The sequence below is a fragment of the Pipra filicauda genome, unplaced genomic scaffold (genome assembly GCF_003945595.2).
Source record: "Pipra filicauda isolate LSUMZ 115617 unplaced genomic scaffold, ASM394559v2 scaffold61_size3293851_pilon, whole genome shotgun sequence".
Classification (NCBI taxonomy): domain Eukaryota; kingdom Metazoa; phylum Chordata; class Aves; order Passeriformes; family Pipridae; genus Pipra; species Pipra filicauda.
In genome coordinates, this window is record NW_024104776.1 from 251,270 (window position 1) to 278,131 (window position 26,862).

Consider the following 26,862-nt stretch of genomic DNA (forward strand, 5'->3'; position numbering starts at 1 on the left):
CATTTCTTCTAAGAGGCAACTGAACAGGAAAGTGAGATGATAAAAACAGTGTAGGATAGCAAAGCCCTCTCTACACACTCTTGGGAATTTCAAATAGTTTTCCCTAGGCAAAATGGCTGTTTTCAAGTTTGCCCACAGAACATTAGAATATTTAAATTTGAGTTTGTAGTGTATAAAATAGGAAATGTGCTGCTTAGTTTATTTGATATTAATTATTCCTTTGTCTTGAATGAAAGAATGAAGCAATAGAAGCTTGTATTACAGGCCATGAAGTTTACTGGAAAGTTGTTATTCCCAGCAGAATGTTTCTTATGACAGCTTTCTTCTATGTAAAAGTTGGAGTTCCTCTGCTTGACCTATTTTCCTCAAATATTTTTCAGTTCTAAGTGTACAAAAGCTAATTGCCAAATCTGTTTAAACCTTTTTATTGACAGTAAACCAATGGTGAGCCAATGTCTGCACACTGGAATGTTGTTCTGTTTTAGTTAATGGGTTTAATTTTTTATGCTACAATAAATATTTTATTTTTGTATGCCAGCAGAAGAGGTATCACATATGCAAAATTCAGTCCCTAATTCATACTCTGAGGTTGCTCAAATAATGATAAACAACTGTCTACTTTCTTGTCTTGCAATGCAGTTCAAGTTCATGGTCAAGATATGCTGATATCACACTTTCTAGGGAACTTGGAGAACTGGAAAGTCATGAGCAATTAATGACTTTGAGAAGATGGAAGAACTGCAGATATTGCTGGAAATTCTTCCAACAGAAGCTCTTACAAGGATACTTAGAGTGACATGTAATACATCATTTTTGCTAAAAGAACATTGTGGCCTGGCTGTCTAAGGAAGCCATGAGAAAGAAGTTCTGAAGATATACATGCTGATGAGACAGAAATCAACTGCAGATCTGTGTTTTGCAGATCTGCATAATTTTCAACCCTAAAGTATTTGAGTTCCAAATAATCTATCCCTAATTTCATTTCCAGTGTTTCTGTGGTTGCACAGTTTGATATGCCTTCTCAGATCAAAGTAAAATTTTCACCACAAATTAACTATTTTGGTGATGCTGTTCAGCAGAATGTTAACTATCACTATAATTTGCAAATATTCTGTGCTAATTTACAAGAGTGATAGATAAATCAGCTTGCTTTATAGGAACCTTGTGCTATCATAAAAAACAACATTTTGGCAAGGTGGTTGATCTTCCTGTGACATGGTTTCAGAGATGATGACAGGGTTTGTCAACATGGGTGTTGTCACTATGTCTTCTTGAACTCTGACCATGATTTCTGTTGGCTGCTCAGCCCATAAAACATTTGCTCTGCAATATTCAAGGACAGGATATCTTCTAACTGTGCAGAAACAACACACAATGCATAATCTTGCAACACATTAAAATAAGATTATTTTTAAGTGACTTCTTAGATTTTTATATATATATAGTTAAAAATCAGTTGGATATCTTTAACTTGTACAAAAAGCTTGGTTATGTTCTTAGAGATTCACTGGTAGATTAATAGTGCTTTATGTTCTTTCATTACTTTCTCCAATTTATGATGGATGAAAGAAAAAAGTAAAGAAGAATGGAGAAGTTAGAAGGAGTCATCCAGGAGAAAGAAAAAATTTCTTCCCTCAGATACTCATCGAATTTTTTGCTAATCAACTGTGGGAACCAGTTACGCCGGCAGCACCTGCATTCAGTTTATTAGGATCAAAAATGAGTGTTTTGGCCTTGGTTGGTGTTTTTGATAAAGAAAGTGCCGTGTTGTCAAAGTGAAAACCACTTTGAACAGTCTGCATGATAGTGTGTGTTTTTCTCTCATGGCTGAATACAGCCACCACAGGATGCGAGGTGAATGTGTATGATCAAGGCACTGGTTTAGGACGATCCTGGGAGTTCCAGTTAACTGAAAGAGAAACACCAGTTGCTGTTTGCAAAGGACTCCTAATAAAAGGGGAATGCCGGAAAGATCGGTGGACAAGTCCCGAAAGCGAACTCTGTGTGGTGGCAGCCTCATTTCTTTCAGCGCCCGTATTTGCCAAAATCAACAATGTGCAAAAATTAATACTGTCAATGTTTATTTCAGAAATTTAGCACTGAGATTATTTAGCATTTTGAAAGAGGATAGTTATTGCGGGTCAGTGAAACTATGAACCTTTGGGATAATGGACAGCTCAAACCTGTATATTTACAACTTCCTGTGCTTTGGATCCATTTGTGAGTTTTAAGCTCAGCAAAGCATCATGTGCTCATGTTCAGTTTACAGAAATACTGTTGTGCTTCAGAGACATCTTGTGGAACTGGGGCTGGGTATGACAGGAGTGCAAGTTGTGAGATGACTGTACAGCTAGTAAAATACAATGTGAAGCCTAATAGTCTGTCATAAATGTATTGGTGAACTGAAGATGTTTATTTTTTCTAAGATTGGTATTTAAATATAATATAGATGGGGTATTTAAGGTGTATTCTAAAAGGAGAAAGGGAGTTAAAAGTTTCTACTGCATTAATAGTTAATATAGGAGCAGGTAGGTTTCGGATAGTATTGCCCAATCCAAGGCCAATTAATTTCAAGGGTAAAGGGCTTCGAATTTCAGCAGTAATCCTATGAGACGATCCAAAACGTGTGAGAAAAATATTCTGTTGAGAACTATGATAAAAACTTTGAAACACTTTTTCTCTGTGTTGAAACTAAGACATCTGATTCTAGGCAAATACCTTTTTCAGGTATTATCAAACATTTAATTTTAATTTTGTCCATTATAAAAATACAAACACTGGAAAATGTTGCTTTTTAATTTATCTAGCGGGTTAAGCAATATAGTTTTAGTTTTATCTTTCTCTTTATTCTCCAAACCCAATTCTGAAAACGCTTTCAGTTTCACGAGACTATGAAAGTAACTGTTTTGGGAAGGACTGACACTGAAGAGTGAAAGGAAGACGAATTGCCAACTGCTACCTAAATTGTGTTTGGTTGTTAATCTGATGCTGTCAGTGGCTTTTTTCTTTAGGCTTCAGATACCTCATGAATTCAACCGTTTCCAGTGTAACATCTAAAGTTTCTTCCAAGCATCTAGCAATTTTTCTTTTCTGATGTGTTGTGTTTTGAAAAAGCAAATTTCAGAAAGTCAGGTCCATTTAAGACAATTTAAGTTTGAAAGAAGACAACTGAGGCTGCAAAATAATTCTTGCTTGAATGTTAAGGAATCAATACACCTGACAAATGGAATCAAACCTTAATTTTTGCCTTGTTCACAGTAGGACAGTTAAAGAAGTCCCTACAGATCACTTAATGATGTAAGAGGTTCCTTTAATTCAGACCATTTTTTTACTGCATGCAGGTTAAAGCGAGGGGAAAATTGAATTTTTAACATTCTTTACCACGCACATTTTATCACTGAGAACTTTTTCTTTGCAAAGTCAAAGGAGCAGGAAAATTAATCCAGTCTTTAGTCAGTAAATCTATTGGTGTCTTAGGAAGCAACCTTCATGACCAAGTGGAGTTGGCAAGACATTTTGCTATGCATCTTTCTTAGACACTACTGACTCATTGAGACTAATACTTATTATATATATACTAAGACTTCGTTTTGAGAAATCCTTGGTTTAGAACAAACGCTTGTTTTAGAAAAAGTTTTAAAAGTTTCTTAAGCTCTTAGGTGTATATCCTGGTGTAGGTACATTTTTGCTTTAAAATTAGAAAATATTTCTAGTAATTCCTTTAGGATAAAAATTTATAATATTTGAAATTAAACACTTGAAAATAGTGAAAGAAAAATTATTGAATTTAAATGAAATTGGAATAAAAGTTTAAAAAGATGTTTGGCTTATGGCAAAATGAGATTTTCCAACTCCAGGCTTTTTCAGTTTTCTGTAAAAGAGGTTTCCTACTCTGACCTCTCTGTTCCATCCTTTCTATCTCTAATTTTTATTTTTATTATTTTCAAATAACAAAGTATACTGTTTTCCAAATTTATTCTAGGAGTGCCTCACTGATCTCACTGTTTTGTGCTGACAAAGGCCTAAGAGGAGCTAATGAGGGAGAAACCCACAGATAACAGGGTAGTCCCATTTCTGAGACTCTGACAAATTCATTCAGTGCTAAATTGCATGGGATTTTCCTCATCTTTTGCCTGTTTGTTCGCTTGATCAAACAAAGTATAATAGATCAGGCAAAGTAGGAAGCTTAGGTAAATGGTAAACTTTCACTCAGATGTTGCCTCTGCTAAAGAGTTGAAGGTCAGAAATTAGTAGACATCAGAGAAAACTATCAATAACACTACCTGCAACTCCTATAGACAATGCCCTAATTCCACACCTGTTAATGAACCATCTGTTTTTCTGATTTTCCCCTGTTTTTTTTTTACTTGTTTTGTTTACATTGGCTGTTTGCATACTCATTTCTTCTAAGAAAATGTTCTTCCTCCATAAATTTCCTGGGAAAAAATCCTGAATTCAAAGAAATCAATGGCACAACTTTCACCAATACCCCACCTGAACTTCTGTCCAGCATTTCTTGAAATTTCCTAGTACTTTTTTGGTTCAGCCTATTTTTATGTATATCACAATGATTTGTTTCTCATCTGTCTATATCAGAATGATCATCTCATGTTTGGGCTTGGATTCCAGTCTTGGGGTCACTTACTGTCTAACAGAAAGCATTCTATCTTATTTAATAATTTTTCAAAGTATCTGCACATATTTATTTATCAGCCATTGAAATACTATCTATAACTTTATGAAAAATCAAATGTATACGAGTGTTTCTTTAAAGTGATTCTGAGATTTTGTTAGTAATATCTTCTGAGAACTTCAGGAAGCTCATATGGAGTCATAGTCATTTTTCTCTCCACATTGCAATATTGCAGTCCTTTCTCTGCACCAAAGCTATGGTACTGAGAGATTGCACTGGGTTGAATAGAATCACAGAATCATAGAATCATCATAGAATCATCATAGAATCACAGAATTAACCGGGTTGGAAAAGATCTCTGAGATCATGAAGTCCAACCCTTGATCCAACACCGCCCTGGTTGGATCATGGCGCTAAGCGCCACATCCAGTCTCATCTTAAAAACCTCCAGGGACGGTAAATCCACCACCTCCCTGGGCAGCCCATTCCAACGTCGGATTACTCTCTCTGTAAAAATTGTTTTCCTAATATTCAATCTAAACTTCCCCTGTCAGCGCTTAAGACTGTGCCCCCTTGTCCTACTCTGGTTGCCTGGGAGAAGAGACCGATACCCATCCGGCTACAACCTCCTTTCAGGAAGTTGTAGAGACTGATGAAGTCTCCCCTGAGCCTCCTTTTCTCCCAGCTCCCTCAGCCTCTCCTCACAGTTCTTGTGTTCAAATCTCTTCACCAGACTTGTTGCTCTTCTCTGGACCCGCTCCAGCACCTCAATATCCTTCCTGAACTGAGGGGCCCAGAACTGGACACAGTACTCCAAGTGTGGCCTCACCAGTGCTGAGTACAGGGGAAGAATCACTTCCCTGGTTCTGCTGGCCACACTGTTCCTGATCCAGGTCAGGATGCCATTGGCTGCCGCGGTCCGAAAAGGGGGGGGGGGATCATGGCATTGCACAAGTCTGTGGCACAAAGGTGGGATGCAGGTAGAATGCTTTATTCACGCGTGCACCCGGTCTTTTATCAGCTCGGGAGGGGAAAGGGCCAGAACATAGGGCAGAGAATGAGATAGACAAGCGGGGGGACAAACCAGGATAGGGACACGGGCAAAAGGGGAAGGAACGTGGGAGGAACCGGGGAGAGAAGGGGCGAATGGAGGCTGTCCCCTCTCTGCAGCTTCTCCAGGCAATTGGCAGAGAAACAGAGGAGCAGGGAGGTGAACAGGCTGGGAAATACAAATTCTGGGGAAGCATACAATGTGTATATACATAATAACTGTAAAGTCTGTATCATAAAGTCCTTTCAATCACTGTACATCTTTTTCTACTTCTGAGATTTTCCCCATTCTGATTCCTGGTCCTTCACAATTGGCCTTCTTGGCCACCTGGGCACACTGCTGGCTCATGTTCAGCTTCCTGTCAATCCAAACTCCCAGGTCCCTTTCTGCCTGGCTGCTCTCCAGCCACTCTGTGCCCAGCCTGTAGCGCTGCAGGGGGTTGTTGTGGCCAAAGTGCAGTACCTGGTACTTGGCCTCGTTGAACTTCATCCCATTGTAATCAAACCATCTCTCCAGCTTGTCCAGGTCCCTCTGAAGAGCCCTCCTGCCTTCCAGCAGATCAAGACTCCCCCCCCAGCAAATTTGCTAATGGTACACTCAATCCCCTCATCCAGATCATCAGTAAACATATTAAACAGAACTGGGCCCAGCACTGATCCCTGGGGGACACCACTAGTGACCGACCGCCAACTGGATGCAGCACCATTCACCACCACTCTCTGGGCCCGGCCCTCCAGCCAGTTCCTAACCCAGCAAAGTGCCCCTGTCCAAGCCGTGGGCTGCCAGCTTTTTCAGGAGAATGCTGTGGGAGACGGTGTCAAAGGCTTTGCTGAAGTCCGGGTAGACCACATCCACAGCCTTCCCCTCATCCACCAGGCGGGTCACCTGATCATAAAAGGAGATTAGGTTGGTCAGACAGGACCTGCCCTTCCTAAACCCATGCTGGCTGCATCTGATCCCTTGTCCATCCTGCAGCTACTAAACTTAAGCTCTTAGGTGTATATTCCGGCCTAGGTGCATGAAACTTCGTCAGGCCATCAGGCAATTTATATTAAACAATCATGTGCATGTATTACATGTGCATCTAGCCTTTTATTATTTTTTAATTAAACACTTTATTAGACACCATATCAAGTATGAAGTGGTATAGATCATTCTACACCCTGACAAGGAAGGAGAAAAATGATGATAGCAACACAGTGACTGTCCTTCACATTTCGTTCACTGCAGAAGCGGACAGCTGACCACAGCAGCTGAATCATGAGGACTTGCTGTCTGCAGAACCTTGCATTATGCTCGAGCTTCTAGCATCCCAATGCATGAAATGTGTAAGTGGTTATCAGAGCCAATGCTGGAGTTGTTCATTCAGCCAAACTTCCCTCCTTCTGTGTTCACCTGGAAGAGCACAACTCTTATGAGGAGAGGTTGAGGGAGATGGGGTTGTTTAGCCTTGAGAAAAGGAGGCTCAGGGAAAACCTTATGACTCTCTATGACTACCTGAAAGAAGGTTGTGGCCAGGTGAGGGCCGATCTCTTCTCCCAGTTAACAAGTGACAGGACAAGAGGATATAATTTGGATATTAGGAAAACTTCTGTCTAATCTAAAATATTGGTGAGGCATTTGAACAGGCTGCCCAGGGAAGTATTTGAATCACTGTTTCTGGAAGAGTTCAAAAAATGTGGATGTGGCAGTTAGGGACAAGTTTTAGTGGTAAATCCAGCAGTGATGGATTAACTATCAGACTCGACCTTAGAGGTCTTTTCCAATGTAAACATTTCTGTGATTCTAAGAGGATCTCTGTATGCACTTTTCTCTGTTTAAATCAGCCACAGGAGGCTTTACTGTAGCTTAGGACACTGGTAGGAAGAGAAAGGGGCACTGGTGCAGGAGAAGGTTATTTGTATAAAATCTTTGGCTACTAATAAACTTTTCCTTTTATACTAGAACACTGCTTATGACTCCTGGCTATATTCAGGATCACAAAGCTGAAAGCAAAGCTGGTTTATTTAGCCTTTGGGGCTTTTGTGCCCTCATGCTACTTACAAGCCAGTCACGATTTGGCCCATAAAGTGCTCTGTGCTTTGCACTTTCAGAGGAATGATTAAGGACACTCAGTCTACGAATAAGCTATTTGTACTCTACAGTAATCAGCAAAACATTTTAAATAGATTCTGTAGTGTTTGGCTTTGACTTGCCCTTTGCAAAGTTCATATCGTCTGCCATCTGAATCATAGACAGCAAAGGCTCTGAGGTCTGATCTCCCCGCTATTTGCCAAAACTGAAAAGATATTAAACATAGAGCAACAACATAGGCATACCTTACACTGCTGAGAGTAGGCCATGTTGTTTAGATTTTCTTCTCAAATATTATCTTTCTGTACATGACTTTTAAGGATGAGTTATTATATGACTGTGCTTTTAAGAACAAAACATATCAAGCTATGAGAGTTCAGGAGTCTATTCTGCACCTTCTATCAAATGCTTTTTGTCAAACTGATAAATATCAAATATTGATTTGTGTCATTTTCTTGGCACTCCTCCTGAATTTTTCAAGTTTAATGGATCTGCCCCATGATCTTCATTTGTCATGGAATCCATAGTTATTTTCAAGTGAAATGACAGCTCTTATGATTGAATAGGAACTGCAGCATTAGTCCAGATAAAATTTGTCTACTATTGATTAAAGTCTGGTGTCTCTATAATTATGGAAGAGTCATCTATCACCCTTTTTTTTCAAAACACTGTGTCAATAGTAATCTCAAATAATAGTTTTTTCATCCTATATATTAGAAAGGTTTTTTAAGTAAGCACTGGGGATTGAATTTATACAGCTTGATATTGGTGCATGTAACCACTTACCTCTTTGATATTAGCACCTCTTGGCACCAGGTTAATAAATACTTTTAAGAAAATTATGTGAAAGAATGTTGTAGTTTCACTCAATGGAAGTCCTTCAGGAGTAAAAGACTGCATTTGGCACCACTTAGCAGCCAGATTACAGCCTTCATGGTCAGACTGAATAAGTGAGAGGAACTACTTCACATACTGAAAAGTAAATCCCAGTCATTCTTGGCTTATAGTTTCCAATATCAGGGATGAAATATTTTTCTAAAAATTCACTTTTAAAATAAAGTTCTGTTTTCCTGACAACTGTCACATAAAATGTACACTTAATGAACTCCAATTTCAAGGCAGATACTTTAAGCATACTTATCTAATCTCATTCTGAAATGAACTAAAATGCTATAATAATGGTATTATTGAGAAGACTTGCAAGGAGTGATCTGTTTCTTGTAAGAAAATGTTACGTAGTTTAGGAGTGCATGCTGGAATATAGCTCCCCCTCCTGCTGTGTATGTGTGTTTGAAGTTGTTTCTCCACCTAGCTTTTTTCAATAGTCATGAAAATTTAGCATAATTTATTACATTTGAATTTTGAGGACCCATATTTTTAGAGGTTTTCTTGTTAGAGGGAGTGCTATCACTATTCCTTACTTGAAATAAATACCTGAAATAAACAATGGAGTTATATAATGTCTAAGTAAATTCATATTTTGGATTTTTCATATACTTCAATAACTCTGAAAGAGTCAACATTAATGCAGCTCAGATAACCTCAGAAAAACTTCCTCAGGTACACGTCACCCTAAAATGATAAGCTTTTTTTTCATTTCTCCATTGTCAAAAATGTCATTTTAAAACAGATACCTTATGGTCATCCTGTGAGCACTCAGAATCATCATCTGTTTCTTTGTGGCAGCTAGTGGAAAAGTAAATTTCCAGTAAAGCATTTTCTGTTAAAAGGACTGTTTCAGTGACTGGCCCTGACTTCACAATAGCAATGACAATTGAGCACCAGAAACAAAAGGCTTTGGATACATGTTGACTAGTTCAGTGCTTTCTTCTTACTATGTGACATGATGACAGCAGAAAGATTTATGCTGCCTCATAAATAAGAGGTACCTTTTTTTAAATTTATTTTTATTTTTAAAATAAATAAATCTTGCGAGTGAGAAATATGCCCTGTCTAGAAAGATGAGGGAAAGACACAGTTCAGGAATTACTGCAGTTTCATTTACAGTCCAGCTTCCTCCTTAATCCTTGTATGCGTTTTGCACTGACACTCAAACCATGAACGAGTCTGCAGTTTTTAAAATGTGGGCTCATTAACTTTGGCTAACATGATGGTAAATCTGGATTGAGATTTGAGCTAGTAACGAAGCTTGATTTGAGCTACCACTTGGTGCAGCAGTAAGAACGATGTCTTCTTGTTTTGCATGGAGGTACAAGGTCCAGAGTGGAATGAGAATGATGTAGACAATCCTCTAGTGAGAGAGAGGAGGTGAAAGAAAATGGAAATATGGATAGAATAACAGCTGGAGGAAATCTTAGCAGCTCATCCCTCTGAGTGTATTTTCTAGTCTCTGAGGAAACCTGTTGAATTCTGTTTTCTATCCAATATTTGAAATGTTTTTCTGTAGGGTTGAGACAGCTAGGTAGCAGCGTGTAATTAATTTTTTCACAGGCTTTACCTGGGCTTCACTCTCAGCTTACCTGTTTGTTACAAATATGTTATAAAATAAACATTGGTTTGATTTCCTACTCTCTTGGGTTGTCTAAGATTTTCTTCTGGTTTGAGTTGGGTTTTTACTCTGTTTTGTTTTGTTTTTCTCTTTGAGGGGTGGGGAAGAAAAAAGTGTCTGTGTATTTGTGTATATCACTGCATACGCAGTGATCACAGTAATTTACAGAAACAATAGATTTAGGTATCCTCTGCCTATTTAAGGATGTTCAGAGAAGGAATGAAAATTAATTATATATGCTTGGGGTGCTTTTGCCAGACTCATCATTCTTTCTGCTATTTCTTGGGATCTCATAAACCCATTTATAATATGCTACAGTGATCTTGGAGATTCCAGCCTAATTTTAACCCAGGGTTTATAGTTTCCTTTCCAATGAACTTCTTGGAGTAAAAGTTATATTTTTTGCATGACAAACTGTGTCTGCTTTCACACTGTTATTAGGAAGAAGCACCAAAACAAATCTTCAAGTTTTTTTCTATTCTTTCTCTTTAGAGATGAAATGACATAAAAATAAAATTGGTTAATTGCAGCCTAAGCATCAACAACTTCTTAAAAAAATGTGTCCTTACCAGTATCAACAGCACAGAAACAGTCAGAGGCACACACATTTTCAGTACCTTTTTGCACCAAAACCTGGAGCACTTCTAATAATCTGTGAATGCTGTGGGGGCCACCATATCAAACTTGATGGACAAGATTCAAAAGTTACTAACAAGAAGTATGGGAAAAGAAGGAAACTTTTAAAGGATGCCAGAAGATACACATTTAGCTAAGAGATTTATCTTTTCTAAAGAGAGCAAGAGGTTCCTTGAAAACTGTTATCCAGTTAATATTTTAATGGAGGGGTTTATCATTCTGAGGTACCATTCTTAACTCCTAATATGTATAAGCAAGACAGAGAAACAATTCTCCATTCAATTCCACTCTTCATTTGAGCAAGTGTGGGAAAGAACAGTTTAGGGACACAGACATTGATGAATGGCTTTACTACTAAATTCTTGGTAACCTTTTGGCAGTGATTTGGACACTATCAACCTTTATTTTTAGAAATATCTTCTATAATAACATTTAGAAAAGAATGTTAGAATGTTATTTTAATATTTCATATTTCAATGAATATTCAGAATATTTACATTAATATTTCCAAGTTTATTTAAATTAATATTCTACTTCAGCAGGAAACACAAAAAGTTAAACGTATTTATATCCATTAGAGATAATTTAACTGAACCATTTATCTTCCAAATATCTTCATTGATGCTTTAAAAGAGGAGGGTGGATTTAACAAAAATCTCCAGCCTGTCACTAAATGATAGTTCTAGGATAATTTAGATTAATGGAGGTAGAGCTTGATCTTGAACATAGAGTGGCACGTGAAGAAGGTAGAGTCACACTTTGGATATCATTTTTATACACTTCGGATATCTAAAAATTTCTGTCTGACAGATAGTCTAAGCAAGCTACCCAAACTTGGTCTACAGCAGCGAGGAAATAGGAGGGCACTGCTGTGGGTGCTATCCTACATTTTTACACACAGAATTACCCCTAGGGATCTGTCTTTCTCCACTGGCAAAGGGAACATGGCCAACTGGCTTTGCCTAGGTAGCTTAACTTTTTCATCCCAACAGTGCGAAGTACACTTTCATCATACATTTGTGGCCAGTCTTTCCATGGTGAAAGTTATTTTTATGTATTATTATGCAAGGAAAGGATTTTTAAAATCCAACATAAGCTATCTCAAAAGAGTAAAAGGTTTGCCCTGTTAGATTTTTCCAACACATCGGAATTTTGTGGAGAGGACAGGATGGATTGGGAAAGGAGTATTTTGTGATGATTAGAGGATTGTGTGAGATAAGGGGTCTCCTAAAGAGAAGTACTGAAAAGTGATAGAGTTTTTGGTAAAGGCATGATGTGCTTAAAAGTTGCATTTTTACCCTGATGAGTAATTCCTTTAATTCATCAATGAATACATTGGGACAAATATTATCACAGCATAGGGTAAGAATACCTGTTGTTACACTACTTAAAAGTGTTACTATAAGTGTTTTGTTCTAGTGGTATCTTGGAGAACTATTGTTCTGGATTCTGTACAAATCTACATTAAAAATAGATCATATAACAAAGTACAGTTTAAGACTAATAGGAAGATGGGTGGTTTCAATCATATGGAAGGATTATGCTTGGCAACCATGCCCTAGGGGAATATAGTACGTGGTTATTGGTATGTCTGATAAGTTCTAATATAGAAATAGCAAGTAATATTGCATATTTTATTTAAGTATCTCACCAGATGTGTTCCAAGGTGCTAGTTATTTTATTACTATTTACTTAGGTTTGCATATTGTGCGAAGGCCTCCCTTGTTTTTTCCCGTTATTAACATGTAATATACAAATTGACCTATTCATGTTTAATGTGTTAGATTGGTGGTATATAACTGTAGGATTTCCAAACTGTTCCAGATGTGTCAGGGACCTGAGTCGCATCTGAGACCTTGCAATAGTTGGTCCATGGTTGTGCTCGTCGATGTGGCATGGGAAAATATTGTATAGTTTCACTACTGGGAACTGAACCTTGGAATGAAGAACAATAGATTAGGACAGGAATGGAACCTTGGAAAGAAGAACAATCGATTAGGTTAACTGGTGGGAACTTTACCTTCAGAAGAAGAAATAACAAAGCCATTGTTGGCATGGAGTTGGTATTATAATCCATTGTGGTCTCGGTTCACACACTGGCCACATGTGAGCCGATGTTGCAACTGGAAAATTTCACTTCTGTGAGGGGGATATAAGGAGTGGTTCTGGGTTGGATGGCTGAGGAGGACAAGATGCACACTGCTTTAATCCAAGGGATGCCCTGAGTGTGCATTACCTGCCTGTTCCTCCCACCAAGCACCATGCTCCATCTTCTTCTCCTGCTCAGCAGCTTTCCAGAAATCCAGTTAATTGCTATTGCAAGTAATAGAATAAAGTTGCGTTACTTACACACTTTGTGTTTCAGTGTTTGTGATTTTGGGAATCCTCACAAACCTAGAACACCAGAAGATACACAAACATATATGTTGGACCTAAAACACAGGATTGTCCACAACTTACTTGTGTCTTGGCAAATTTTGTATCAGAAACCTGGTGAAAAAGTTGGTCCATTTTTGTCAAGTTTCATGGAACAATGCCATTTTTTTGCCATTTGATCTGTGGTCAAGTAATGAATTGCATTGAGAACAAAATGAAATGTGTTTCTCCTGTTGCTTTGTGCCAGTGGGCAAAAATAAGTACTGCTACTGTGAGTGTCTTTCTAAAACACCAGGCAATTTATGAAGAGTGGACCACAGCGGGAAGAAAACAAACAGACTGTATTACTGGGTTACAAAGCTCATTGTAGATTTTGTAATTTGTAAGGCTTTTAACTAACAACTGAGACTTTGATGTATGTTTTTTGTTAGATAAGTGTGATGGCTGATTGAAACTCTGAAGGTTTATTAATGTTTAGTAGGAAGCCATTTTCCCATTAAACTCTGACATACCCAGCAGCAAAGGACAACACTGTTTAACATCTCTGGAGGATGCCATGTAAGAAATTTGATTTATGAATATTTTCATGAGTAGCAATCTATGAAAAATGTAAATGATACCTTTATGTTGACTTATACCCTGCCACTCAAAATATGGTTTAAGGACAATGTGATGTATGTGTGAGCAACCAAATGCACAAATGCAATTGTATGTAAATGCAAAATGATGACTGTTTTCTCTGCAAAGGCTGGCAGTTCCATTCACACTGATGGAAACTTAAGAATGTTAGAGGCACAGAGAATCACTGAGCCCAACACAGGCATTATCTAAGTTGCTTTAGTACCCTGATCTGGAGTGTTGAAGACACATTTCAGAGACAACTGAAACAATAGGGATTTTTTCTTCATTTGGTTCTTGAAGTAGTGTATGCACTAATGTGTGTATTTCAGCTTCTCTGTACTTGTCAAGCCTCAAGAAAGTTTGAAGAGACCTTATGGGAATTATGAGAAAAAGGTTCACAGAAAATAACATACGGGTTATCTGCGGTTCACTCATCTTGCTTTTTGCCCTCAGGTGTGGGGCATTTCTAGGTAAGGCAGAAAAAGAATTAACACAGGGTAGAGCATTGGGCAGGTAGCTTTCTGTTAGAAACAACCCCACCAAAAATGCAAACCTGTGTCATCTGCTATTACGTGCCATTTTTCATATTTAGTTTTGCAAATTGGCGCCCAGAACCTGTAAGTGTTCTCTACTGTCATCTCCATAAGTGCTTAAGCTTACTTCTCTAGTGCTGATGATGCAGTGGTGGTAATGCCAGGTCTTGGGTGTGCCCATTCAGTCATGTTAGGAAGAGTGATTACAAGGAAAAAAAACATTCAATATGCTGTTATGAGTGTATTTGAACGTCCAGTATACAGGTTGGGCTCTGCTCTCTATAGTACCTTGTAAAATGAGACAAATTGCTACAAAGTTACTACCAACACAAGATCACAGTGGTTAGTAAGGAAATATTTCTGCTCTGCTTCTGTGAGAAAAGAATCTATTGCAGTACGGACTTTCCTTACTAAAGATATTTTGGGGGCTAAACCAAAGCAAGCCAGCTACTGAAAATTAGGTGGTCATTATGAGGGTCTTCTAGTAACTTATCTAACTTATCTATTCAGACCTGTTAGACTGCATTCCAAAGAAACTTTAAGGTTGAAACGTGAGTCAAATATTTAATTTATTGATGAGTTTCTCTGCTGTCATCCATCAGCAGGCTTGGGGGACAGAAGAATGGAAAGAAAGGAAATAATACTGCCTTTAAGCTGTATTTCAATCTCTGGTCACTGAGTGCCTTTGGAAGAAGCTGGTATAGTCCACTTTGTTCTAAACCAATAGTGACCCATGCCTCTAACCACGGAAACAGAAGAAATTGAAGATCATGAATAAAATCCACCAACTCATGGTACCCTCTGGATTAGTATGGGAGAACTGCGGAGCTCTTGGGACAAAAGCTATGGAGGGCAATCAGTTTTCAGAATTTGAGACTAGAGCAAAGACGAACAATTAGGATGTTAACTATTACCAGAATATAGGATCATAGCATAGTTTGGGTTGGAAGGGACCTTTAAAGATCATCTAGTCCAACCCCCTTGTCATTGGCAGGGACACCTTACACTAGATCAGGTTGCTCAGAGCCCTGTCCAACCCGACCTTGAATGTTTCCAGAGACAGGACATCTACCACCTATCTGGGCAACATGTTCCAGTGTCTCATGACCCTGACAGTAAAGACTTTCTTCCTTATACCTAGTCTAAATATATCCTCTTTTAGATTAAAAACATTACTTCTTGTCCTATTTCCATAGACAGAACCTGCTTAAAACGTTGTCCCCATCTTTTTTTAAGCTCCCTTTAAGTACCGTAAGGCTGCAATGAGATCTCCCTGGAACCGTCTCTTGTCCAGGCTGAACAGCCCTAGCTCTCTCAGCAGAGAGAAGTGTTCTTCAGAGGAGAGGCATTTGACCTCTCTGATCAGCTTTGTGGCCTTCCTCTGGACTTCAACGGGTCCATGTCTTTCTTGTACTGAGGACCTCAGACGAAGCAGTCCAGATGGGGTCTCATGAGAGCAGAGTTGAGTGGCAGAATCACCTCCCTAGACCTGCTGGCCACGTTGCTTTTGATGCAACCGAGGATAGTCTTGGTCTTCTAAGCTGATAATGGACATTGCTGGCTCATGTTCAGCTTTTCATCCATCATTAACCCTAAATCCTACCCAGGCTGCTCAATCCCTTCATCTCTCAGCCTGTATTGCTACCAGAGCTTGCCCCAGTCCAGGTTTGCTTATTAGTAAATTTGAAAGAGTGCATTTATGTCTGATAGGTGTGCCAGAGTACTGCACTAATATCCATTATGTGATTTTGTTTTTCCTTTTTCTTTTCATTATGGAAGTTCTGTCAGCAATTTGAATTTAGAGTACTCTAAATTTGTACTATTTAAATTCACTTGAAAGTGGAGTGTTTTCCTTTGTCAAGTCTCTTAATGTAATTCCACTATGAGGCTGAATTTAGCTGAGACTCAGAAAGCAGTCTGCACTTGAAACATGCTTTGAATTTAGGAGAAAGTAGCAGGCAAAAGGTGTTTAAGTGCTGTGTTTTCTATGGGTCTTCTAATTTTGCCCATTCAGATTTTCTATGTCATGGATGTTGAGGATGCTTGGTTTCAGGTTTACTCCAAAACATCTTGCAGAAATATGCCCCCTAGAATTCTAAAGAGTCACAAGTGCTATTGCTTCTTAAAGGGATAATTTGCTTGAGTACAAGTTGTTAAAAATGTCTGTCTTAATCACTGTGAACACAGTGCTCTTGACTCTGGTAAGTCAGGGATCTCTGCACTACATTTGATCATGCAGTGAAAATCTGATGGCATACTGTAGTATGGGCTAAGTGGTTGATTTTTTTTTGGTTTTGTGGCCTTTTTTGGTTTGTTTTCTTTGTTTGTTTGTTTTTTGTTGTTTGTTTTTTTTTAAATCCATCTGTAACAGTGTGGTTGTATCAGTGAAAGCTGATCTATCGACTTAGCTCATTAGCGTGTTCTTCTTTCATGTATTATGCACAACTCAAAGTCTGTGTATATGACTCTAAGGGAAACATTTCCTTAAACAGCCCTATTGTTCTTCAAATGATTGTGAATATTAATGTTCCCTACTTCTAAGACCTTAAAAAATAAAAGGCGTTTAGCTTGGCCTTTGTTTCTGTCATATGCAACAAGTTTCAATAGCTGCATTAACCTATGGAAGATGTTTATAAACTCTCATGCAATTGCTTTGCTCCCTTGCCCTGCATTTGAGCATACTTGTAATGATGATTAGCCTACTTCTTTATGCTCTGAATGTTACCTGTTCTAAGTTCTGTTGTCCGGGACTGAAACTAAGAAAAGATTATTTACTTTTGGTAGATAGTTCAAAAAGTCCCATACGCAACATTTTCTTAATGCTGCTTGACATTCCTCAAAACTACTAGTGAATATAATCCTGTTTGAGCTTGTTGATCCCTTAGAGATTTTTCCTTCTCTTCCCATCCTAACTCTTAAAAATCTAATCTATTCCATTTTTGTTCTTCACAACAGCTTTTTCCAAGTCCCAAGTGCAATATTGTCCAGTGATGTTTTCTCCGCACTTGGCTCTCTCTAGTGTTGCTGGTATGTTTTCTTTTTTTTTGTATGTATTTGTGTATATATATATTCTGAATTGAATATCTATTTGCTTTTTTGTTCTGTGATATTTTGTTTTATATATTTTACTGAAAAAATACATATATATATACATATATATATATTACATTTTATGTAGAATTCAGGATTCCTCCAGTTACTTAAGTAAAATAGGTTCAGAGACAGCTTCTTCTTCTGAATATACCAAAAACTGCTAAGAAGACACAAAATACAAAAGAAATAACTAAAATAACTACTCCTGTCTGCAAGCCTTCACCATTTCCAGTCCAGTACCCAAGTGTAGTATGTCTCTTTAATTTTCCTTTACCATATCTGGCAATTTTGACTCTGATAAGGTTTTTCATAAATATTTGGTTTTTGTTAAGGTTATTTCCTTGACAGTGGATGCGACAACTATTACAGTTGATCAGAACTGAGGATTTTGACAGTAGTAAGCAATTAATTTGCAATTTACTTACCTATACCTGCTTAAGGCTGAGTAATAGTCTCTTTGATTAGCAAATCTGTTTATATTGTGTGTATGGAAGGTTGCCCAATTTCCAGACTACTAAATCTATTGGCATGGTCATTTTCTGTCTAAATCGACCATCTTTCATTATTTGTAGTCTGACTGCCAAGGCAGTGGAAAATCTATTCTAGGTATTTACCAGGTGATTTATAAGCACTCAGTAAATGATGGTAGGGCTTGACTTTGAAGTATATGTGTTTGCCAAACCTGTTGTTCCCAAAGAAGTTTAAAAGCTTACAAAAAAGAGGAGGCAGACAGAAAACTAGCAAGCTTGAGGGAAATAAGTGTCATTGGGTGGGAGAAATACAGGTATATATTGCTTGACTTGGTATTATATTATTCTTTAAGTGATTGTGAAGAACCCTCTGTTCACTGTTGTCAGCCTTTTTGTGTTATTCTTAGTAAAACCTCAATTTGCATATTGCATAGCTTAGCCAGGTTCACAAAAAATTAGAATACCTCAGAGACTTTGAAGCATTCTTTCCTTTAACATTTACTCTAACTTCTGGAAAGTGTCCTTGTGAATTACTCTGTAATTACAATTTGAAGGACCTGAAATATCAAACTGAGTCTAATCTGCTAAACTATTAACTGCAAATAAGTATTAGAAATCTAAATGTTATGGCTTTGGGTTTTGGGTTTTTTTCTTGCTTGTTTAAAGTTCTACATTTTCAGTTCTCAATGAAAAAATTAGCAAAAACATCTCAACAAAATGACAAAAATTGAAAATTAAAGACTCTTCAAAATGTTGTTGTGATTAATTAGATTTGCCATAAAATCATCCTGATATTATTCTCTGCCCTCACTAAAAGCACTAATAAAATATGAAGACCGACAATTTCCAAGATGATATGTTTGCAATCATAAAGCCTATAATCTACTCATATACAGAATTTCCCTCTGGTGTTATGCCTGTTTAATCCTCCAGTCGTGTAGCTTTGAGCCTAGCAACCTCTGGGGTCCAGTTAACATCTTACAGTAGGTGTTCGCTGTATATTGGGGTTACCTTGAAGAGGTAGGTCATTAAAGTTGCTCCAGTGTGTTACCAAATGCAGAGAACAGGGAGGAACAGCCATTAGCCCAAGATGTTTGGCTCAGCTTGTTTCTGCTGCTTTTCCATGTTCCTCCAGATAAGTCTCAGGACCAGGCTGCCGAGGTAGCTTTCAACATTCCTGGTGTAACTGTGGTTCCTCTTGATGGTATGACGAATGAATTTACTGTCTTGAGACTAGGGCTTTTCCCCGTCAATGGTGCCAAACAGAGGTGGGTTGTCATTGCTAGCACTGTTCACGAGATGCACCTTTGCTTTTCCTATGTCCTCTGGGCCCTCAGGAAAGAGGACATCTGGAAGGAGGCTGTTGTCATGTCCTGACAGCAGAGAAGATCTGTCCTCTGTAAGCAAAAGTTTCAGATGCAACCGTAGTGCAGTTGGATCTGCACACATTCAGTTTTGGGGTGCACTGAATTTGCACTGTATGTAGATCGAATTGTTCTATTCATACAGTTTAATGCCTAATTGTGGCAGAGACCTGGGATTTGTAGCTGCTGTAGCAAGAGGGTTGGGTCCCAGTGGTGCATAGTGAAGCTACTTTAACAGTGTTCTTGACATCTCTGTTACAGGGGTGACATTTGCTGAAGTGGAGTCTAGGGTGATTATAGCGAAATGTAAAATAGGAAAAAGGACACCGCGTGAAAGTGTCATCTTTATACTCTGAAGGATGGCACAGCCTCTTTGACTGTGGTAACAAGCACTGCAGAAAACTATAAACTGTCCTAGTTAGACTTGATGCATAGGTATGGCTTCACACCAAGTGTTCTGCATTTATCAGCAGGTGGATAACCTTTTCATGTTGTTTCCTCTTTCTCAACCACCTGCCTATACTGATACCTCCAGCCTAGCATTTTAGTTCAGGCATCAGTGCTGCTTACCCAATGGGAGTCTTTATACTCCTAGGATTACACAGACTTCTACTTAATCAGGTGGTGTTTTATATCATGTATGCAATTGAAATTATTCCTTTGCAGTTGAAATTATTATCTGAGTTATATGTGAGCTTTGAGGAGGGCAATCATGGAGCCAGTAATTTGTAGAGTATTGATTCAAATGTAATTTAGAGGACTTTCATGTCTTCACTGAAACTTGTTTAGAGTTCTTTTATAGTGAGTGGAGAGAAAAGAGCACTTCAAAATTAATTTGCTATTTTAGATGAACCTCTTCAAGGATGTTCTCTTTCTTTTCTACTTGGTATAAGAAAATCTTGTAGATATTGAATAGTGAAGGACATAACTTTCTCCAATGTATCTGATTATATATATCTTTCTGGTCCCTAATTGATCTCTGTTCTCTTAAATTTTATGTTTGTGAGAGCCAAGTCACACTGAAGAAAAACATACCTCTGAATTCTCTAATGTATGTTTGTATTCTAGAATTAAGTTATTAATTAGACATTGTACTTTACACGTGTTTTTCAATTGTGCTGCTTCATACTTTTATGTAAATAGCAGTAGTTATCCAACTTAGTTTGCTTAATCTGCATATGTTTGCATCCTCTATTTGTATTTTATTAAAAATAAAATTTATTTTATTAAAAATAAATTTCACATTGGGCATGAATAAATCATTAGCGTGATTTTCCAGTCTTTAACTGTGAGTCACACAAGTGCAGCTACAGAGAGAACTGTTAAATTAAGAAATGTAAAGTGCCATGTTACTGATTCCAACACCAACCCCCCAGCCTGTTATTTCAGCCAAAGTTTTCTTTCTGGCATTATTTATCTTTAAACCTGGAATAATGAAATAAATCAATGTAATTACTTATGCAGTAAGGTACTGTGGACATGAGTAAAAATTGAAAATTTTTCTAACTAAATGGCAAGTTTTTCCATTTGATATATTCAACGGCTGATCAAGATCTTGCTCTGCTTTTCAAACTTACTCAAATACGCAATGTCACTGATTAACATGAGAAGAACAAGAAGTTCCCCTATTTGTCATATGTATGAGTCTGAGAAATTTAAAGAGGTATCCCATGAACAGAAGCTCATGATAATGTTAGACTTCAGTTACTGAGGAAAAACAGCCTGAGTGGCATTGCAAAGCCCCACTGACAGCTGTGCTTTTGTTTCAGAAAATGGAGGAGGTACAGAATGCGACCATTTTAGTTTATATCCTCACTCCATAGGGATAATGCAGGGAGAAGTTAAAGTGACCTATTAAAGTTGGAAGTGTTTGTGAAATGACAGTGTTCACAATTCCATGGAAAGGAACAGAGTGGCAGAGTAAAGTTAATAAACTCGGGAAAAATCAGTCTTTTGGAAATGACAGGCAGGGTCTCTTGAGAAAAATGTCTAAGTAATAAACCTCTCTCTTCCTACCTTCTCTAAATATGTTACAAGTAAATGGAATATTTTAAAGAAATGGTAGCAATCTATAATAGTGGAGAAGGAGGGATATGAAAGCATATGGAGAGGTTGTGTTTTTTCTGTTGTTTTGGGTTTGTTTTGTTGGTTTGGTTTTTTGTGTTTTTTTTTGTTGGTTGTTTGGTTTTTGTTTGGGGATCTTTTCAATATTTTTGCAGTGCTGCCCATGGTCCTCATTTTTTGGTTACAGGGAACCAAACTCGCATCTAAAATGCTTAGGAAGATTGGCAAGGAAGATTTAAAGATTCATGAAAAAATTGGAGAAATAAAGGAAAGTATCCATCACACTTTGAACAAATGATAGCATTAAAGCTTTTGGTTTGGGAAAATAAAGATACAGTGTAATTAGATTTCTAATGCATTAATTTTTAACACAGGCAGAGAAAATAGTTTTAAGAGTATTTCATTACCTTGGCTGTTTTTAATTGGCAAACTATAATGTATTTTTTCTTCAAGGGCTTAAAAACAGAAAGAGGAGCTCTTTGAATCGTTAATTACTTTTGAGAAATAATGGAGGACAGATTAGATCCCAGGGGACTGAAGAAAAACAAACAATATATAGAAAATGTAGTTTAAGGGTGAGAAAAAAATGAACACAATATTCAGTACTAGGGAAGAAAAAAAGAACTCTAAATGAATAATGAATCCATTTATCGGACCTAGAGGATAATGAAATAAGAAGAAAGCAACCAGATGAATTTGACAAGAACAAATTACGCCAAAAAAATCTGTTTACTTTCTTCAGTAGAAAATGCTCATCTAGTGGATAAAGAAATGGGAGAGCAGTATGTGACATTTTACTCTGGTAAGAATTCTGATGTCATCTTATGCGATATGACCAAAATGACTGGTGACATTGACCAGGTGAAACTGGTGATCAGTATATGTGCAACTGGCTGATCTCCTGCCCCCCACCTCACACTCTGTGGTTTTCTCTCTAATCAAAAGGGCCTTTGATGGTACAGCTCTATCTAATGTTTTCAAATTTAGCTTTGCTGTTAGAATACAGCATATAGTTAGAACGTCTCTGGATTTAACTGTCTTAGGTATATATTAAATATTACAGGAAAATACCAGAATAAGCTTTGAGAAATGATGAAGTGGCTAATCGCTGGTACTGCAGTGGAGGATACGAGGGCTTGCAGCAGATGGTAAACCACATGTCTAGAACAAGAAAAAGGTCAAGTAAACTTTTTTCTTTTTCTTGTAGGAGTAAAAGAGCAGATAAACTGAAATGAAGAAGCAGGAGTTTTGCTTATAACGCATGAGAGTTAATTATTATTTTCTGATGTGGATTAAACTCTTGAAGAGTGTGTGAAGTTTTAAGTATCATCCTTGAAGAACTCTATAGTTAAAGTGAAGGATATCCATTAAAAAAGAAATCCAACAGGTTTGGAAAACAGTGAAAATCATGAAAGAATTCAACTCTGGTAAGTTTAAAAAGAGATTACCTCTTTTGCAAGATACACAAATTCCTAAGAAAACGATTTGAATTACTTTCCCCCACCCCAGTAGTACCAGGAGAAAATGGGACTAACTTGTAGATGTTTATAAAAAATGAGGAAACCACTTTTAAATGGTATGGCTAATAAACCACTGGAATAGCCTACCAAAGAAGAGCGTGGAACCTCCTTCAGTTAATGCTGTATGTAGTCAACAAGTTTAATATTGGTCAGAGATGATCTAAGCGAGCTCCTTTTCCTGCTGGATGTCAGACTGGTGGATCTGGAGACCTCTTCTAGCCCTGCCTTAGTATGTTTTTTCTTATTCACAGATAATGTGCTTTCAGGATAAGTTCTCTAGTTAAAACTACTGAGAGAACTTTTGTAATGAGAACAGTATGTTCAATAATTCAGAACACAGAATGACTTGTGTGGGATGACTGCAGGTACATTGTTATTGCAGTCAGTATTTATGCAGGAAAATAACTCTTTTTATCAAAGATCCCATGTAGCAAGGAGTTAATAACCAGCTATGTAATTTTACCTAAATACTAAAGGTAGATAAATATCAACAGAATATGCAGTGGGAAATAGATTTGGATTTGACCTTTTCTCTCCATTATTACTGCCATACAAAGCACTAGCATGAAAAGTTGGCAAAATATTATAAAGTGTATTTTGTTATCTATTGCTGCTACTGAATATTTCTGCCTGATCCTAGAGCAGTTAAGTTTACCAAAAGAAATAGAACTTAAGCTTTTTCAATGTTGTTACTACTATGTTTTGCATAATTTATTTTGAGTTTAAATTTCTGCTGTAGCAGTATTTAATGAAAAGTAATATTTCAGGGATATATTAATTTATTTTACTAGCTAGCTAGAAATAAATCCTGAAATATTGGACTATATACATTCATATTTCTTTTTCCCTTGATATTCCAATTGATTTGGAGTGTTCTGACTTCAATAAAAAAAAATCAAACAAAAAAAAAAAGATTCTGATATTTCTGAGAGCTACTGGGTTTTTAAAAAGCTAGGGAAATACCAAAGAATTACACAGAGGATAAAATAAAATGTGTAAGTACATATTAAAATTTCAAACACATCTACATTTCCTGAAACAAATTGAAAAGCTGTCTGTTCTGTCAATCTGGTGGATTCATACAGGAGATAATATTCTAGACAACCATTGCAAATGCTAACATTAAGTGTTTCTTTTAGAGAAAGAAACAGAAAATATTGGGCAGTTTTCAAACTAATGATACAGGTTGTGCCTGCTTGTATATTTTTATTTTTTTACCATCTGGATTTGTCAATAATTCTGTATTCATATAGAGACAGAGAGTCACCTTTGAAGGTGATTTCTTGTTAACTAATCTTTTTCAAAATGCCCTTTCCAAATGAATTCAATCAGTTCATAACATTTCAGCCTGAGGCTGCCAAATCCACCTGGAGATATCCACATTTTAGGGTCAGTTGTGAGGTATAAATCAATAAGAACTCAGTCCAGTTCATTTATCTTCTACTTCCCTTTGACTCATCAGCTTCATGAGAAAAAAAAAGAAAAACTTTCTCTCCTTTGCAATTTTCAGAAGTAGTACCCATCCAAATTATCCCAAACGCCTAAAATTTGGGCCATCAGTCAACCCTTACAACCATAACTTCTCTTTTGTGAACACTTTATTGCAAATGCAATTAAGGATATACTCCTCTTTAAAATTGTATACCTAGTGAGCCAGGGTATATATTTCAGTTTCATCAAGGTCTGAAGCACCCATGTATGCAGTCCCACAGCTGCAACTTGCTCACTAGTAGATTGATGTAAGGTGCTTAATAATGTAATTACAGTCCTGTGTAACATAGCTAATGGAAACCCTTCTCAATTATATTGTAAGTGTTGTCTTCAGAAATACCAGGCTGTGTGTTGCTATAGAAAGAGAGAACACAATGGGATGTAAAACTTACTTGTACTAAATGTTGTGGGGGAGTGGATTCCATTTAGCAACTTCTCTTTCTGCTCTGCAGCACTTGTCACCCAGCACCTCTACAGATTGTCAAGGTGCTGTCCAAAGCTCATAGAGCTCCTTAGGCTCATAGACTTCTTAACCTTAAACAATGCACATGTAAGGAAGCTTTCTCTACAGAGTTGACACATTGGTGCTAATACCTTTGGAAACTGAGGATGGAGGATTGTTTTTCAATATTTATTTTGTGGTTTTAGTTACAAAAACTTCAGAAAAAGCAAACTGTTTTTAAGCTGTACAGGTGCAAGATACACCACCTTCTCAGTCCCTGATAGTGGGGAAGTCATATCATCATCATCTTGGTTAGGCTTCGCGAACGAATATTTGGGAAGGGCTCTACCCACATTTGTTACAAGTGTGTTGGTGGCTAAAAAGGCCAATACGAGATAGACATGTCCGGTTGCAAAAGGCACAACAGAAAGACTCCTTAGGTGGTATATTCTGCAAGGCACAATTCTTTCTACGTTGTCTTTTTCCTCAAGAGTGATCCTACGTGTGTTCTCAAAAGCATCAGCAGTGTTATAGATGGTGTGTCTCCAGACCTCCCGATTGGAGGCCAGAGCAGACCAGTTATGTTGATCAATATGGCCAAGGCTGAGATGTAGTTTCAGGGAGCCCTTGTATCTTCTCTTCCGGGCTCCTTTCATGCAGCATCCGGTGGTAGATTCACTATAAAGCAAGATCTTAGGGAGGCGGTGGTCCTTCATCCTTGAGACGTGTCCTGCCCAACGCAGCTGTGTTCTCAGCAACATGGCCTCAATACTTGTGATTGCTGCTTGTCATATTATCTGACTTGTATTAGTAATCTTGTATTAGTCATATTATCTGACCAGTGGATGTTTAGGATTGTACGGAGGCAGCGTTGATGGAAGCGTTCTAGGAGACGCAGGTGGTGGCGGTAAATGACTCATGATTCAGAACCATATAAAAGAGTAGACAGCACTATGTCTCTGTAAACACTGATCTTTGTTCTTTTCTTCAAGTGTTTATTTCGCCAAACTCTTTCATGGAGTTTTCCAAAAGCACTATATGCCTTTGCTAACCTGTTGTCTATCTCTCCATCAATCTTACCATCCGAGGAGATGAGGCTACCTAGGTAATTAAACTGCTGGACTGATTTGAGTTCTGACTGGCCAATGGTGATATGGGGATGAAGGAAGACTTCCTGAGGTGCAGGTTGATAGGGAACTTCTATCTTCTTTAAGCTGACTTCCATCCCAAAGAGCTCAGCAGTGTCTGCAAAGCAGGATGTTAAACGCTGCAGAGCTGCTTCTGTGTGGGCAGCAAGGGCGGCATCATCAGCATAAAGCAGCTCCCGTTACTACACTTTTTTAAGTGTTTGACTACTAGTCTGTTACATCTCTAGTGGTTTTTTTTTCTTATACTTGTCTCTGAAGAGTAGTTTAGGAAGCTGAATTCTAGTCCCCCAGATCTAATTATAAGATCTCAGTACTTTGAAATTTTCCTTCACATTACATAATACTGTTACTGATGTCTGCATGTCCTTTTCAGACTTCATTTCTCTATAGCCACGAGGATTGATAAATACTCAAGTCTTTAAGATCTTCTTAATCTGTAATTGTTCTGTATGTTTCTCTACAATGCTATCTTTACACTTTTCATTTTCTTTTATTTGTCATTAGTTTCAGTCTTTTGATGTTAATTTTGGGTCTTGGTTCTAACCTTGAAAGCAGCTAGTGAGTCAGCCAAAGGTATGAGAGAATTAATTTTGATTCTGAAGTTGCAGAATAGTTGGTCTTTAGGGGCATATATGTTTACATGTGTTTTTCAGGAGCCTACTCTTGTACCCAGGCATTCACCCAGGATGTAGGTTCAAAAAGACACACATACACACAAACACCCCTCTATGCCCTGCTCTCCAAATTCTGTTATTTGCAGCCCATTTTCATGGACATTGTCTGAGAATTGAGCAATTGCAACCAGAGTTGCAGCGGTATCTGTGATACCTGCAACAAG